This window comes from Lepus europaeus, chromosome 23 (genome assembly GCF_033115175.1).
Source record: "Lepus europaeus isolate LE1 chromosome 23, mLepTim1.pri, whole genome shotgun sequence".
In the NCBI taxonomy this organism is placed as follows: Eukaryota; Metazoa; Chordata; class Mammalia; order Lagomorpha; family Leporidae; genus Lepus; species Lepus europaeus.
In genome coordinates, this window is record NC_084849.1 from 21,827,395 (window position 1) to 21,845,883 (window position 18,489).

General features: G+C 43.8%; 1 protein-coding gene across 2 annotated transcripts in view; it reads right to left on the reverse strand.

Annotated features, from left to right (window-relative positions):
• The window catches only part of TTC28 (tetratricopeptide repeat domain 28), a 695,665-nt gene that overhangs the window by 676,958 nt on the left and 218 nt on the right, over positions 1-18,489 (reverse strand). The gene's annotated exons all lie outside the window — the stretch shown is intronic.

Genomic DNA, 18,489 nt, shown 5'->3' on the forward strand with positions numbered 1-18,489 from the left:
TATTACGTCTCTATAGCTCTGTGGTTTGGGACTCTTATATACTGATCTTCTACCCTTGCAACATTTCCTTTCCACCTGATAGAAAGAATGAGGTAGGAGAAAGGAGAACCAAAGAGTACATTATAAAGGGACTGGGTAGTTGTGCATTTCCGTTTGATAAGCCATATTTCTACCACCACGTTCAATGAAAGGACCAAGTGCCCTAATTAACTTTTTTTGAGAGCTAAACAGCAGGCAGCAAACTAGTAAATCTTTGATTAAGGACTATGTATACCCAAGCCAGTGTGTGTCTTCCCAGAATTGAAACTCGGCTAAGACCTGGTTAGAAATTCCTCACAGGCTTTAAAACAACCCCCACACACCCACACCCTTTTCCTTCCTTCATTGTGAGGTGTTTCCTTAGTACATCCTTCAAGAAAAGAAATTATAACAAATCTGTCAATTCAGCCACCTCCAGTGGCAGCAAACACTTCTGTAAAAATGGGAAATGATATTTCCTCTCTAAACTAAATATACCAAATTCCTTCAAATGTTCATTATATGGCATAGTCACTTTTTGGGATGTTCTTTGGTTAAGCAACTATGTTTCTCTAAAAATATGGTTCCTGGGGCTGGCATCACAGCACAAAGGGCCAAGCAGCCACTTGCAACAACAGCATCCCATATCAGAGTGCCAGTTCAAGTCCTAGCTGCTCCACTTCCAATCCAGCTCTCTGTTGATGCACCTGGGAAGGCAGTGTATGATGGTCCAAGTACTTGGGTCCCTGCTACCTATGTGGAAGACAGGTTGAAGCTCCTGGATCTTGGTTTGGCCTGGCCTAGACCTGGCTATTTTGGCCGTTTGGGGAGTGAACCAGCAAATGAAAGAGCTCTCTCTCTCTCTGCTCAACCTCTCCCTGTCAACTTCATCTTACATCTCTTCCTCTCTCGGTTCTGCCTTTCAATAATCTTTTTTTTTTCTAATATTTATTTATTTGAAAGTCAGAGTTACATAGAGAGAGAAGGAGAGGCAGAGAGAGAGAGAGAGAGAGGTCTTCCGTCCACTGGTTCACTCCCCAGATGGCTGCAACAGCCGGAGCTGCACTGATCCGAAGCCAGGAGCCAGGAGCTTCCTCCGGGTCTCCCACATGGGTACAGGGGCCCAAGGACTTGGGCCATCTTCTACTGTTTTCCCAGGCCATAGCAGAGAGCTGGATCAAAAGTGGGGCAGCCGGGACTCAAACTGGCGTTCATATGGGATGCTGGCACTGCAGATGGTGGCTTTACCTGCTAAGCCACAGCGCCAGCCCCAATCCGGTTCCTAGGAGATGTTTGGCCTAGTGGCTAAGATGCCTATGTCCCACATTAGAGTGTCTGGGCTTGATTCCCAGCTCTGTTACTTGACTGCAGCTTCCAGCCAACACAGACCCTGAGAGCCAGTAGTGATGGCTCAAATAATTGTATTCCTGCCACTCATGTAAGAGACCTGCTGGCTTCAGCCCAAGGCCAACCTCAGCTGTTGCAGATGTTTGGGGAGTGAACCTACAGATGGGAGCTCTGCCTACCACCCTCTCAAACAAATGAGTAAATAATTTCATTTAAAGAACTGTTTTTAAAAATACAGTTCCTAAAACTGGACTCAAACTCTAAGTGTATAAAAACCAACAACTTCCTAAATTGTAACACTCTATATTCATTAATGAATACTAGGGCTGTATTCTTTGACTTCTTGGTAAGCAAATATCATTGGTTCACATTAAGCTTAGAGAACTTCAAAATCTTTTCCATAAATTACTGACTGGGTTTAACCATATGTATTTGAATTTAAATGCAGAACAAACAATAACAATACAAACAATAACTTTTGCCTTGGTTTATCAATGTGTTCAACTGCTGAGTACATACTCTGTGCCAGGTATTTACTAGAGACTAGACTTTTAGAAAAAAAAAAAAAAAAAGACACAGTCCCTACCCTCTCAATTACAGAACATCTTGGTGGTTTCATCATCAGGTTCTAGTATATCAATATTTCTTGGAATCCTAATTCTTTCATTATGTGATCTACATTCCCTATCTGTGAAAACTACAAATCCAATAAACATGCTTCTCATGCTATCATTCAGGTAAAGTGGTATTGAAGGAGACTGAATCTTTTTTGCATTCATTAAATAAAGGCTTTTAAAAAATAAAATAAAAATAGAATCTTATGTATTGGCATAGACTTCCTGTAAGTTTTTATCAATTATACAACTGTAATTCAACAACTTTATTATCATTAAATCTATAAGATCAGTGTTGTACATAAGGTTACAGTGAGATTCTTTATCAAATGATTAACAAAAAAATCAAGATATACTATGTTATCTTAAAATCAGCACTCCCTCCAAAAATAGGTAATGACAAGTTCTTAAGTAACCTATGTTGAATCCTAGTGCTATCTCTGCCAGGACTCAGAAAACAGAACCATACCAGCTATTTAACACACAGAATTTAATACAGGGCTTTGCTGATGGTGTGAAGTTTTCAAGCAAAAAACTAAAGGGACAAGAAAAGAACTCAAGATATCACGGAGATAGCAACTATAGGAAGCAGCTACCATCCCTGGGCTGAGCTAACAGAAGCTTTGAAGAGGGGCACAGGGAACTTTATTAAACTCAGATTTCTCAGAAGGCACAATTTAGTTAGTGTTGGTGTCTCTGAGTTCCAAGGAGAGGCCTCCTGGGCCTAGAACCCAGACTTCTAAAGAGGGGTGCTGGCTAACTGGTACTAGTGGTCTCTGAAGGTAAACTGATAAAACTCGTCCTCAAGTGTCAGAAAAACTGTAAAATGGATATAGCAACTACTACAGGAAGGTACAGCTGCTGCACGCATGAAGAAGTGCTGTTACAGCAACATTCACAGAACAGCGGGCAGAGAAGACTGAAGAAGAGTAGAAAAGAGCAAGGCCCTTCATCCTCTTCTGGTGCATTACTGCTCCCTATTTGCAACAGGCAGCAGCCAGCATACCAGAAACGTGGCTTGCAGAATTCTCAGTCCCAGGATCACAAAGAAGAATAAACAAAATGGATTTGTCACTAAGAGACAATAACTAAACTGGCAAAATATTTTTTGTTCTAAGGGCATGCAAACTATCTGTTTAATAATCTGCAACTTTGGCCGGCGCCGCGGCTCACTAGGCTAATCCTCCGCCTTGCGGCGCCGGCACACCGGGTTCTAGTCCCGGTCGGGGCACCGATCCTGTCCCGGTTGCCCCTCTTCCAGGCCAGCTCTCTGCTGTGGCCAGGGAGTGCAGTGGAGGATGGCCCAAGTCCTTGGGCCCTGCACCCCATGGGAGACCAGGATAAGTACCTGGCTCCTGCCATCGGATCAGCGCGGTGTGCCGGCCACAGTGTGCCTACCGCGGTGGCCATTGGAGGGTGAACCAACGGCAAAAAGGAAGACCTTTCTCTCTGTCTCTCTCTCACTGTCCACTCTGCCTGTCAAAAAAATAATAATAATAATCTGCAACTTTGCATAGGGGATCAAAATCTAGACTCAACACTTAATTATCTACTGCTACTCTAAAGAGTAATAACAAAAACAACATCTAACATTTACTTAACACATACTTTGTGTCTGAAATTGTTTTAAATAGTGTACATGTATTAATTCACATAATCATCACAACACTATGAAGTAGGCAACAGTAGTATTCCCACTTTGTGGACTGGACAATAAGGTACAGAAAATCCAAAGTCATAGAGTTGTGGAGGAGCTTTGATTAAACCCAGGCACTCAGACCCCAGAGCCCATGCCTTTGATCACTACATAAATTACCATGCCATGATATGCAACTCTGAATTTAAGGTAGTCTTTGAAATGCAACTTCTGTTGAACACAACTTCCTTATTTGCATCCTAAGGTTTATATAGGGATTTGCAGTTATATAGAAAAACCAAATTCTTACATGTAGATGGATTTTTCTAAGACTCTTTACTGAGAATATCCACCATACTTCTGGTGCCCAAAGCAATACAGTATAAAATGTGCAGAACAAAGACAAAGAATCTTTCATAGTACAAAAGAAAATTCCTGCCTCCCCTACTGTCCCACCCAGCAATGAGAAGTAAAACAACTCATAGTAGATATGTACAATTTATTTTGCAAATTATTATTTTTATTAAGGCACAAAAATATGCTGGGATTGAGAATATGCAATCAAAAATTATATGATCCATAACATTAGATACATGTGTTACATACAAACTTCATATAAGTAGAGATTTAACATACGTACTTTTTACTTTCTTGCAATATTGTTAAACATATTACCTATTTAGTGTCATGATTAAGGATTCAGGATTACAAAAAGCCAATGTTAAATACTGTTTCATCTAAAGTCACTACCTATAAATGATAATAAAACATCATAAATAATTGAAATTTGTAAGACATTCTTAAGACAAATTAATATGAATTCACTTTGCAAGATTTTTTTTAAAGATTTATTTATTTGAAAGGCAGAGTTACAGAGAGGCAGAGGCAGAGAGAGAGAGAGAGGTCTTCCATCTGCTGTTTACTCCCCTAGATGGCCACAACAGCCAGAGCTGCACAGATCAGAAGCCAGGAACCTGAAGCTTCTTCTGGGTCTCCCACGTGGATGCAGGGGCCAAAGGACTTGGCCTTCTACTATTGCTTTCCCAGGCCATTGTAGAGAGTGGGATTGAAAGTGGAGCAGCTGGGACTCAAACCAGCATCATATGGGATGCTGGCATTGCAGGCAGTAGCTTTATCTGCTACGCCACAGCACCAGCCCCTATAAATTCACTTTGATAACTACCTCTGTAAAATTAATCAAGATGCAATGACAAAGGCAGGTACTTGATACAGTGGTTAAGTCACCATTTGGGATGCCCTCTTACCATATCAGATTGACTAGGTTTGGGTCCAAGCTCTACTAACAATCCTGCTTCCTGCTAATGCACACCTTGGAAGGCAATAGGTGATGACTCAAGTATTTGGGTCCCTGACACCCAAATGTGTCACCTCCTCCTTATTTGTATGTTTACCATATACTTTGATATTTGAAATGTTATGTACTGGAAAGGCCACTTATATTTCTAGAACAGATTGGATCTTATGCAACCTTTTTTCCTTGAATTAACAGCAATTAAAAAAAATGAAAATATTTAAGATTTTTAAGATTTATTTTTATTTATTTGAAAGTCAGAGTTACACAGAGAGATGAGAGGCAGAGAGAGAGAGAGAGAGGTCTTCCATCCGATGGCCACAATGGCCAGAGCTGCCCCGATCATAAGCCAGGAGCCAGGAGCTTCTTCCAGGTCTCCCACGTGGGTGCAGGGGCCCAAGGACTTGGGCCATCTTCTACTGCTTTCCCAGGCCATAGCAGAGAGCTGAATTGTAAGTTGAGCAGCTGGGTCTTGAACCAGTGCCCATATGGGATGCCGGCACTTCAGGCCAAATGGGAGACTCAGGTGGAGTTCAGGCTCCTGGCTTCAGCCTGGCCCAACCCCAGCCATTTCAGCCACCTGGGGAATGAATCAGCAGATGGAAGATTCTCTCTCTCTCTCTCTCTCTCTCTCTCTCTGTAACTTTGCCTTTCAAATAAATAAGTAAATATTTTTTTAAAAGAGAGACTGAAAAAACTACTTACATGGAATTGTGAGAAGATCACTAAGAAAAAAAAAAAGTATATTTCAAAATGTCTATGGAGCAACGTCCTCCGCCTTGCGGCGCCGGCACACCGGGTTCTAGTCCCGGTTGGGGCACCGATCCTGTCCCGGTTGCCCCTCTTCCAGGCCAGCTCTCTGCTGTGGCTAGGGAGTGCAGTGGAGGATGGCCCAGGTCCTTGGGTCCTGCACCCCATGGGAGACCAGGAGAAGCACCTGGCTCCTGCCATCAGATCAGCGCGGTGCGCCGGCCGCAGCGCGCTACCGCGGCGGCCATTGGAGGGTGAACCAACGGCAAAAGGAAGACCTTTCTCTCTGTCTCTCTCTCTCACTGTCCACTCTGCCTGTCAAAAAAAAAAAAAAAAAAACAGAAAAAAAAAAATGTCTATGGAGCAACGGTTAAGTCACTAGTTGAGATGCTTGCATCTCGTATTGGAATACCTGGGGTTGAATATCCACCCCCAGCTCCTAACTCCAACTTCCTGCTAGCTCAGACCCTGGAAGGTAACAGTGACAGCTTAAGTAATTGGTCCTGCCACCCATGTGGGAGACTTAAATTGAGTTCTCAGTTTTCAGTTGCCTGCCATCATAGGCATTTGGGGAACGAACCAGGATATGAGATCTCTGTCTCTCTCCCCCCACCCTGAAACTCCCCATCTCAAATTAAAACATTAAATTAAAGGGGCCAGTACTGTGGAGCAGTGAACATAGTAAACCTAATAAATAAATCAACTAACTAAATAAATTATAAAGAAAACTATCTCCATGTATCTATATTTATCTATATATACATATGTTCATCATACAAATTGGCAATCCCACTCTTAAAATGCTTCCACCCTGAAAAAAAATAAGGAAACATGAAATGCATCAAGACTTGCATGTGAATGTTCATACTATCTCTATTCATAATCACGGAAAACTGAAAACAATCCAAATGTCCGTCAGCTGGTGAATGGAAAACAAATTGCAACGTATATATCAATGGAATAGCATTGAGTAGTACTAAGTAATAAAATGGTATGGTGGGGACACTGCAGGGGGCCGGCGCTGTGGTGTAGCAGGTAAAGCCGCCACCTGCAGTGATGCTGGTCTGAGTCCCCGCTGCTCCACTTCCGATCCCGCGCTCTGCTATGGCCTGGGAAAGCAGTGGAGGTTGGCCCAAGTCCTTGGGCCCCTGCACCCATCTGGGAAACCTGAAGGAAGCTCCTGGCTCCTGGCTTCAGATTGGCTCAGCTCCAGCCATTGCAGCCATTTGGGGAGTAATCCAGTGGATAGAAGACCATTCTCTCTCTCTTTCTCTCTCTGCCTCTGTCTCTCTGTAACTTTGCTTTCAAATAAATAAATCCATCTTTGGGAAAAAAATGGTATGGCCTCCTATTACTTCTACTGACTGTGGTAGTGATATTTATATGACTGAATGTGAAGGGACTTCAAAAAGTTCATGAAAAATTGGAATTTAAAAATTGAAATATAAACTTCATTTCTTAACATAAACGATAACAAGTTCAAGACACTCTGTAGGCAACAACACCAGCCATTTAGTCTATTCTATCCCTCACATATAACCATGTCAATTTAGTCTTTTTTACATGTTTTTTGAAGATTTTTTAATTTATTTGAAAGCCAGAGTTACAGAGAGGAAGGGAAAGAAAGATCTTCCATCCCTTGGTTCATTCCCCAAGTGGCTGCAACAGCCAGCGCTGGGCCAGGCCGAAGTCAAGAGCCAAGAGCTTTATCTGAGTCTCCCATGTGAGTGGCAAGGGATCAAACAGTTGGGTCATCTTCTACTACTTTTCCCAGGCCATTAGCAGGGACTTGGATTGGAAGTGGAGCTGCTGGGACATGAACCGGCACCCAAGTTGGCATTGCAGGCAGTGGCTTTACCTACTACACCACAACACTGGCCCCTTTTTTTACATTTTTAACTGAAGAAAAAGTGGTGTCCTTTAAAGATTTTCCTAAGATTAGGAAATAGGGACAGGTGCTGTGGCATAGTGGGTTGGGCCTCTGCCTGTAGCGCTGGTGTCCCAGGTTCAGATTCCAGCTGCTCTGCTTCCAATCCAGCTCCTTGCTGATGGCCGAGGAAGGCAGTGAAGGATGGCCTGGGAGCTTGGGCCCCTGCACCCATGTGGGAGACACGGAGGAGCCTCCTTGCTATTGGCTACAGATCGACCCAACTCCAGCTAGTTGTAGCCATTTGGAGAGTGAACCAGAGGATGGAAGACTTCTCTCCCTCTCTGTCTGTAGCTCGCCTCTCAAATAAATAAATAAATAAACATTTTTTTAAAAGATTAGGGAATAAAACTATGTCAGAAGGAGCTAAATCAAGATTGTAATGTGGATGCCTACTGATTTTCCACTGATAGGCTCACAAAATTCCCTTGCTTGATGTGAGAAATGAGCAGGAGCACTGTTGTGGTGGATGACTCTGGTGAAGCCTTCCCAGGTTTTCCTGCTAAAACTAGATAAATTTCTCAAAACACTCTCCACATAAGAAGATGCTATTGGGGCCAGCGCTGTGGCACAGCGGGTTAAAGTCACCCCCTGAACAATTTTAGTTATTTATCTGAAAGGCAGAGCAGTAAGATAGAAAGAGAAGGGGAGAGAAAGAGAAGGTAGAGAAAGGCAGAAACAGAGACAGAGAGAGAGATCTTTCATCAGGGTTCACTCCACAAATGGCTGCAACAGCCAGGTCTAGGCAAGGCCAAAGTCAGAATCTAAAAACTCCATCCTGATCTCGCACTTGGGAGCCTGGGACCTCGCTACATGGGCCATCATCCCCTGCTTTCCCAGATGCATTAGTAGGGAGTTGGATCACAGCTGGTACTTGGACCAGCACCCTCATATGGAATGCCAGCACTTTAGCAACCAGTGGTTTAACCTACTGTGCCACAGCAACACCCTTCTGCTTTTGCTTTGACTAGGCCACTTCTGCCACTTAGTAGCCATTGCTTTGATTGTGCTTTGCCTTCAGATCATCGTGGTACAGCCATGTTTCATCTCCTGTTAGAATTATTCAAAGAAATCCTTTAGGATATTGATTCCATTTGCTTAAAATGTCCATTGAATGCTCTGCTCCTGTGTGCAGCTGATCTGGACACAACAGTTTGGCACCAGTCAGGTAGAAAATTTGCTCAACTTAATTTTTTAGTCTTGAACAAGTAAGCTGAGTGAACTGAAATGTCTATTGGGTGGGCTCTTGTTTCTGCTGTTAATTATCAGTTCTCTTCAACAAGGGCATGGACAAGATTAATTTTTTCCTCACAAATTAATGTGGGTAGTCTTCTGTTCTGGGCATCATTTTGACATCTCATTCTGTTGTACAACAGATTATCCATTTATAAATTGCTGACTTCTTTGGAGTGCTGTCCCCATAAACTTCTGTGAAACATCAATGACTTCACCCTTCTTCCATCTGAGTTCCACCATGCATTTGATGTCTGGTCTTGCTTCAGTTTATGTATCTCTTATAGGAGCTTTTTTCCACCCAATATCTTCCCCTCTTAGTGCCTCAAACTAGACCCTCCTCATACATATTGTTAAAATCAGTAGGAGAGTTAATTTTGGTGGAAAAAAATTCTGAAATCCATGCATTTTTTTCATAATACTCATTTCCCATGAAATTTTTGAAAGTCCTTATATTTGTTAGAATTCATAGTCAATTGGTGACTTTTATTGTTGTGTAGATTACACCTAAAGAAAGCTGATTTTAAATAAAAATAAATATATTTATTACTTTTGTTAAAATACCAATAATATATTTTTGTGTATGTGTACAAATAGTTCTATAGGAAGATGCACAGAAAAAGTTCCAGGAAGATATGTACTAAGGTACTGATAGAAAAAATTGCTGGGCATTGGCAATGTTATGGAGTTTTATGGAAGGATTCTGCACCCTTTACATTTTCTAATTTTATACAATATAGACACAACTTTTATAATAATAAAAATATATTTTTAAAAGATTTATTTATTTATTTGAAAGGCAAAGTTACCGAAAGGCAGAGGCAGAAAGAGAGAGAGAGAGATCTTTTATCTGTTGGTTCACGCCCCAGTTGGGCCTATTCAAAGCCAAGAGCCAGGAACTCCTTCTAAATCTTCCATATGGATGGAGGGGCCCAAGTCATCAGGCCATCTTTCACTGCTTTCCCAGGTCATAGCAAAGAGCTGGATTGGAAGTGGAGCAGCCAAGTCTCAAACCCAGTACTCATATAAGATGCCAGCACTATTGGCAGTGGCTTTACCTGCTGTGCCACAGTGCTGGCTCAATAAAAGGTATTTTAAAATTAAAGATCCACAGGGTGGGTGCTGTGGCACAGTAGGTTAAAGCCCTGGCCTGAAGTATCTGCATCCCATATGGGCACCAGTTCTAGTCCCAGCTGAACCTCTTCCGATCCAGCTCTCTGTTATGGCCTGGGAAAGCAGTACAAGATGGCCCAAATCCTTGGGCCCTTGCACCCATGTAGGAGTCCTGGAAGAATCTCCTGGCTTTGGATCACCATAGCTCTGGCCATTGCGGTCATCTGGGGAGTGAACCAGAAGATGGAAGACCTCTCTCTCTGTCTCTCTCTCTGTAACTCTTTCAAATAAATTTTTTAAAAAATTAAAGATCCATTTTGATTTTTTTAATATTTATTTATTTGAAAGAGTTACATAGAGAGAGAAGGAGGGGGTGGGGGGGACTTCCATCTGCTGCTTCACTCCCCAGATGGCTGCAACAGCCGGAGCTGTGCCAATCAAAGCCAGGAGCCAGGAGCTTTTTCCTGGTCTCCCATGTGGGTGCAGGGACCCAAGGATTTGGGTCATCTTCTGCTGCTTTCTCAGGCTATAGCAGAGAGCTAGATTGGAAGTGGAGCAGCCAGGACTCATACCAGCACCCATATGGGATGCCAACACTGCAGGCAGTGGCTTTACCTGCTACGCCACAGCACCAGCCCCTGGCTTCACTTCTAATTCAGCTCTCTGCTATGGCCTGGGAAGGCAGTAGAAGGTAGCCCAGCGGCAGCCCCCACTTTGATTTTAAAAAGGAAATATTCTTAGAGAAATGTGAGTTATCAATTTGTGTGTTATAAATTTACTTGTAGTTGTGATTTTTGAGGTAAATTTTCTTAATTATTTATTTATTTATTAGAGAAGTGGAGAGAAAGAAAGAGTGACTGCTTGCATCCACTGGTTCATTCCTCAAATGACCATAACTGTTGAGGCTGGGGTGGGGCCAGAGCTGGAGACAGGAACTCAATCCAAGTCTCTCACAGAAGCGGCAGGAACTCAAGAACTTGAGAAATCAACCTGCTGTCTCCAAAGATCTTGAACAGGAAGCTGGAATCAGAAGCCAGAGCCAGGAATCAAGCTCTGATACTCAGAACTGGGATGTTGGTGTCTTCACCACTAGGCTAAATGCCGGCTCCCTGGAGGAAAAGCTTTATTGCTAAAATAATACAGATTTATAGAATAGATGATTCTTTGTTTCGTGCAGCCAAGACTTAGTGGACCTTTGCAATACAACTGGGTCTTCTTTCAGCGTTCTTCAAACACCCACAGAGATTTCTTGGGTCATAGAAGTGACTGGGACAGGAAGTGGTTTGAGAGTTTTGTTTGTGGTTTTCTCTTTGTGGGCTGTGGTTTTGGGGTTCTATGTTTTTCTTGGGTTTGGTTATTTTGGCTTTTTTTGCTATTTTCTTTTTTGGCTGCTTTTAATTTAATTAGCAGAAGATAAAAAACAAATATCAAATCCCTACAATATGCAAGGAATTGTAAATATCTACCTATTTGTATTTAATAATTCTTTGGGATATTATTGTCCCATTATACATATGAGAACACTGAGACATGCAATTGTTATAGTTTTTCACTGCTCACACACACAGAAAGTAGAAGAGCCCAAACATTAGATGAATGAACACTGAGCTGCATGCAAAAACCATCTTCCCTAATTTTGGGGGGAATATTTGAGACATAAAATTGAGATCAACAAACCAATGAAGTTAAAAAGACAAATCAAAAAATCAACTGTATTTCTAGCAATAAACAATATGAACTGGAATTTTTCAAGAGTTAAACATATAGGAACATCAAATAGAATAAAAATACTTAGGAAAAAATTTTTAAGAAGTGTAGGGTTGGGAGCTGGTGTTAGGCACAATTTCTAATCTAATTTCCCTACATACCCTGGGCGGCAGTAGGTGATGACCTGAATTGAGTTCTGAGTTCTTGGCTTTGGTTTGGCCCTGTCCTTGCTGTTGTAGGCATTTAAGGAATGAACCAGCAAAACAAAGATCTCTCTCCACCTGTGTATCTTCTTTTTTTTTTCTTCTTCTTAATTTTTTTTTATTTTTGACAGGCAGAGTAGACAGCGAGAGAGAGAGAGAGACAGAGAGAAAGCTCTTCCTTTTTTGCCATTGGTTGACCCTCCAATGGCCACCATGGCCGGCGCACCAAGCTGATCTAAAGGCAGGAGCCAGGTGCTTCTCCTGGTCTCCCATGGGGTGCAGGGCCCAAGCACTTGGGCCATCCTCCACTGCACTCCCGGGCTACAGCAGAGAGCTGGCCTGGAAGAGGGGCAACTGGGACAGAATCCTGTGCCTCAACCGGGACTAGAACCCGGTGTGCCGGCACCACTAGGCGGAGGATTAGCCTGTTGAGCCACGGCGCTGGCCTTCCACCTGTGTATCTTTCTGCCTTTCAAATAAAGTGAAAATATATAAATGTAAAACTTAAAGAAGTGAAGGATGGTATATTGTAAACTACACAATATCACTGAAAGAAGCTATGGAATATTATCACTACAAGAGTATTTCAAAAGTTTTGGGAAAATGTGTATTATGAAAAAACTATATGCAGGTCTCAAAATTTTTGCATCAAAATAAACTTCTCAATTCATTTTTTCAAAGCTTTTTAGAAGTATCCACTCATAAAAATATCCAGCTCTTTCTTTTGCAAAAATTAATAAACTGATTCTAAAATCTTTATGGAACTACAACAAATCCTGAATAGCCAAACAGTCCTGAAAAAGAATTAGCGGACTTAACACTTAATTTCAAAACCTATTAGACGCTGGGGCTGGAGCTGTGGCACTGCAACTAAAGCCATTGCCTGTGACACCAGGATCCCATTTGGGTGCCAGTTTGAGTCCTAGCTGCTCCACTTCTGATCCAGCTCCCTAATAATGCACCTGTGAAAGCAGCAGAGGATGGCCCAACTGCTTGGACCCTTGATCCATGTGGGAAACCCGGAAGAAGCTAGTTTCTGCCTGGCCCAGCCCTGGGCCATTACAGCCATCTGGGGAGTGAACCAGTGGATGGAAGACCTTTCTGTCTCTCCCTCACTCTTTCTGTAACTCTGCCTTTCAAATAAATAAAATATTTTTTTTAAATATATTATTACACAGATACAGCAATCAGTTTGTAGTACTGCAGTACTGGCATAATAACAGACACATTAATGAATAAAACAGAACCAAGAGTCCATAAATAAAATCTGTACATATGAAATTTGTTCACCTTGTATAAATTTAAAATTTTTTAAAAAGAGACTAGAAATAAAACCTTGCTTATAATCAACTGATTTTCAATTAAAGGTGTGAAGGCCATTAAATGAGAGAAAGAACAGTCTTTTCATTGCATAATACTGGACATCCAGATGTGAAAAAATGAATCTAGACCACTACCTCAACAAGCTAAATATAAAGGCCAGAAGCCTGAAACTCAGTATAAAACAGAGGCAAAACTTCTTTACCTAAGACTCTGAGGTAGATCATCAAAAGTGTAAGCAACGGAAGAAACACAAAGTGGATTTCATCAAAATTAAACTTTTTTACATCAACGGACATTGTCAAAAATGTGAAAACAATCTACAGAATAGCAGAAAATATCGCAATCAATATACCTGATAAGAGTTTAATATCTAGAACTAAAGGAGTTCACTAATAAAAGGTCAACTGACTCAATTTAAAAATGGAGGAGAAGGGTAAATACATAAAGAATTTGGATAAGTATTTCTCCAAAAATGATATACAAATGGACAATAAGCATAGGAACATAGGTCCAATATCATTAGTCATCAGGAAAATGCAAATCAAAACTGTAATAAGATATATCTTCACATCTATTAGGTTATCTGTTAAAAGACAAAAACAAATATTGGTCAGGAAGGAGAGAAATTAGAAATCCCATATATTACTGGTGGGGATGTAAAATGCTGGAGCACCTTAGGAAATGTTTTGGCAATTCCACAAGAGGTTAAACGGAGTTATTGTCTGACCCAGAAATTCTATTCCTAGAGACATATCCAAAGGTTTACACTAAAACTTGTACACAAATGTTAATAGAAGCATTACTCATAAGAACCAAAAACTGGGAGAAAAACCCACAAGTTGAGGTCAGCACTATGACTCAGTGTTAAGCCACCGCATGTGATGCCAGCATCCCACATGAACACTGGTTCAAGCCTCAGCTGCTCTGCTTCAGATCCAGCTCCCTGCTAATGCGCCTGGGAAAGCAGCGGAAGATGGCTCAAGTACCTGGGCCCTTGCCACCAACATGGAAGATTCAGATGGAGTTCCAGGATCCTGGCTGTGGCCTGGCCCAGCCCCAGCCATTGTGACTGGAGAGTGAACCAACAGATGGAAGAGTTTTTTTTTTTTTTTAAGATTTATTTTATTTATTTGAAAGACAGAGTTACAAAAGAGGTAGAGACAGAGAGAGAGAGAGAAAGGTCTTCCATCCGCTGGTTCACTCCCCACATGGCCACAATGGCAGGAGCTCCACTGATCTGAAGCCAGGAGCCAGGAGCTTCTTCCAGGTCTCTCACGTGGACCTGGGCCATCTTCTACTGCTTTCCCAGGCCACAGCAGAGAGCCGGATCAGAAGAGGAGCAGCTGGGACTAGAACCGGCACCCGAATGGGATGCTGGTGCTTCAGGCCAGGGCTTTAACCACTGTGCCACAGCACCGGTCCCTGGAAGATATCTTTCAGTCTTTCCCTCCCTCCAACTGCCTTTCAAGTAAATAAATAAATAAATCTTTACCCCCACACCAGAAAGGAAAAAACCCCACAAGTCCATCAACAGACAAATGGATAAACAAGAGGTGGTATATCCATTCAAAAAAAAATTACTTAGCAATAACAAGGAATGAAACATTGATGTATACTACAACATGGATGAACCTTGAAAATACTGTGGTGAAAGAAGTCAATCCCAGAAGATCATATATTGTGAAATGTGCAGAACGGTTAAATTCATGAAGACAGAAAAGAGGTTATATATTGCCAGGAGTTGGGGGAAAGGGAAATAATGAATGACTGGAATGAGTGAGGAATTTTTTTTAAAGATAAATTTTATTTATTTGACAGGCAGAGTTATAGAGAGAGGTAGAGGCAGAGAGAGAAGTCTTGCATCCGTTGGTTCACTCCCCAGATGGCCGCAACGGCCGGAGCTTCGCTGATCCGAAGCCAGGAGCCAGGAACTTCTTCTGGGTCTCCCACACGGGTGCAGGTGCCCAAGGACTTGGGCCATCTCCTACTGCTTTCCCAGGCCATAGCAGAGAGCTGGATTGGAAGTGGAGCAGCCAGGACTAGAACTGGCACCCATATGGGATGTTGGTGCTTCAAGCCAGGGCATTAACCCGCTGTGCCACAGCACTGGCCCCGAGAAATTGATTGTGGGTATACAACTCTGTGAATATATTACGAACTATAAAATCTTATCATTAAAGGGTTAATTTTACTGTAGATGAATTGTATCTCAATGAAACTCTTTTTTTTATTTTATTTGAAAGACAAAGTTACAGAGAAAGATAGAGACACAGAGAGAGGTCTTCCACCTGCTGGTTCACTCCCCAAATGGCTGCAATATCCAGAGCTGAGCCAATCCAAAATCAGGAGCCAGGAGCTTCTTCCAGGTCTCCCACGTGGGTACAGGGGCCCAAGGACTTAGGCCATCCTCTGCTGCTTTCCGTGGCACATTAGCGGGAGCTAGATTGGAAGTGGAGCAGCCAGGACACAAACCAGTGCCCATGTGGGATGTCAGTTGGCAGGCAGGGGCTTTAACCCTTTGCACCACAGCGCCAGCCTCTGTGCCCCTTTTTCTTACATTTGGTGCTCCATGTGAGGCAGCACCAATATGTACTCTTTTCCTTACAGGCCCCCCCCAAAAAAAAAATTTTTTTTTTTGAGAGCCAAAGAGAGACAGAGATGTTACTTGCTGGTTCACTACGCAAAGGTTCCCAACACTGCACACTGACATCCAGAGCCAAAACTCAATCCAGGTTTCCCACGTGGATAACAGGGACCCAAGTACTTGAGCCATCACCTGCTGCCTCCCAGGATGCACATTAGGAGGAAGCTGGGATCAGGCACTGGACCCAGGCTCAAACCCAGGCACTCAGATATGCGATTTTAGCATCCCAACCAGCATTTTTTTTTTTTTTTGACAGGCAGAGTGGACAGTGAGAGAGAGAGACAGAGAGAAAGGTCTTCCTTTTGCCGTTGGTTCACCCTCCAATGGCCGCCGCGGTAGCGCACTGCGGCCGGCGCACCGCGCTGTTCCGATGGCAGGAGCCAGGTGCTTCTCCTGGTCTCCCATGGGGTGCAGGACCCAAGGACCTGGGCCATCCTCCACTGCCTTCCTGGCCACAGCAGAGAGCTGGCCTGGAAGAGGGGCAACTGGGACAGGACCAGTGCCCCAACCGGGACTAGAACCCGGTGTGCCGGCGCCGCAAGGCGGAGGATTAGCCTGTTGAGCCACGGCGCCGGCCAGCATTTTTTTTTTTTTTAAGATTTGTTTTATTTATTTGAAAAGCAGAGAGAGAGAGAGAGAGAGAGATCTATCCATCCACTGGTTCACTCCCCAAAAGGGTGCAACATCAGGCCAAAGCCAGGAGCCAGGAGATTCATCCAGAGCCATCCTCGGCTACTTTCCCAGGCCGTAAGCAGGGAGCTGGATCGGAAGTGGAGCAGCCAAGACTTGAACTGCAGTTGCAGGTGGCAGCTTAATCCACTATGCCACAATACTGGACCCTTGAACCAGCATCTTAACCACTAAGTCAAAACCTGCCCCCTTAAACCTTCTTTTTAAATACACTTATAAAAAGACATATGCACATAAGCTACAGACACAACACATTGGGAGAATACAGCACTCAACTTTTCCATTTTTCTTCTTCAGCAGCTATCTCACCTCCAAGTGTTGTCTTCCTATGCATGCAACAACAGCAACAACAAAAACTCCTATGAAATGGAACCAACTAAATGAAATTCAACTTAATGTTAAAAAGCCACTAATTCTCCGCCTGTGGTGCCGGCACACCGGGTTCTAGTCCCGGTTGAGGCGCAGGATTCTGTCCCGGTTGCTCCTCTTCCAGTCCAGCTCTCTGCTGTGGCCTAGGAATGCAGTGGAGGATGGCCCAAGTGCTTGGACCCTGCACCCACATGGGAGACCAGGAGGAAGCACCTGGCTCCTGCCTTCAGATCAGTGCAGCGCGCCAGCCGCAGTGCGCCAGCCATGGTGGCCATTTGGGGGATGAACCAATGGAAGGAAGACCTTTCTTTCTGTCTCTCTCACTGTCTAACTCTGCCTGTCCAAAAAAAAAAAAAAAAAAAGCCACTGAAATATCAATTTTCACACTATTTTATTTTATTTTAGCATTGATCCCAAACTAAATATTAATCTCAATCTCAAAAAAATACACATAAAGACTACAAATACTCAAGCGGTTTAAACTAATTGTCAACTTTCCTGAACAGATCAACAACAATTCAGATTTGCTGTGATGACAAAGTAAAAACGTACCTGCCTCAGAGGAGGCATATCCTCTAAACCCAGTGTTAACAAATGAAGAGAAAGAAACATGCACTTCTTAATTCAGAATGTTGCTTCAGGATTAATTTTAATCTAGCTAGTGTATACATAGCTGATGGCTTACAACAAGCAACGTCTTACTCTGCTTTTACCTAGAACGCACTAAAAACATGGCATTATCAAGAGTCACAAAAACTAAGCTGGGGTACGAGGCAAAACCTCCCACAGGGATGACCCCCAAGGAACTCCTGTTTTGCCAACTCCCGTGCCTGCCTTCTGACAGCCGCCGTGTGCCAGGCACCTCGCCCGGGCATCAGGGTACCATGGTGAGGCATAAACAGAACAAGTTCCTGATCGCAGGAATCTTACTTTTCTACAAAAAAAGTTTGCCAGACTCGCCTGATCACAACTTCAAGAATTTGTTTAAAAAAAAAAAAAAAAAATCAGGATCTGCCCCGTTTCCTCGGGGAGTCACAGCCCAGGGGCCTGGGGCGGGGTGTGAAGTCGGTATTTTCATCAAGGGCTCCGGATTCTTCCTATGCCCGGGGGAGGGGGAGGGGGCATCACGCCCCACCCGGCGGGGGTCCCAAAGTCTCGTCGTTCACCCTGACCGAGGTCCCAAACACACCACGACACACCCAGAAAGCTTCCCCGCGTCGCTCTGTGGTGAGCCGCACGCAGCCTTGCTCCCTCCCGGGGACGGAGCCCTCACTCCCTCCCGCCTCACCTGAGGCCGGCGGCACCTGAGCCTCCTCCCCAGGCTGCGTGGACACCCGCGTCCACGCCGCGACAACCGACAGTCCCCGTGGCCCGGGTTCGCGGGTTCCGCCCCCGCCGGCGCATTAGGCGCCTACTGTATACCCCGCGCGCGCGCGCGTCCTCCAGATACACTCCCGCGGAAACTGAGGCAAGCGGGCGCCGGCCGGGGTCCCGCCGCCCAGCGGCTCGCGGCGAGCCTCGAACCCCGACGGCCCGGCGGCTTCTGCCTCGCGGGCGCTAGTCCGCGGCGGAGGCCCGGCCCGGCTCGTACCGACGGAGTTTC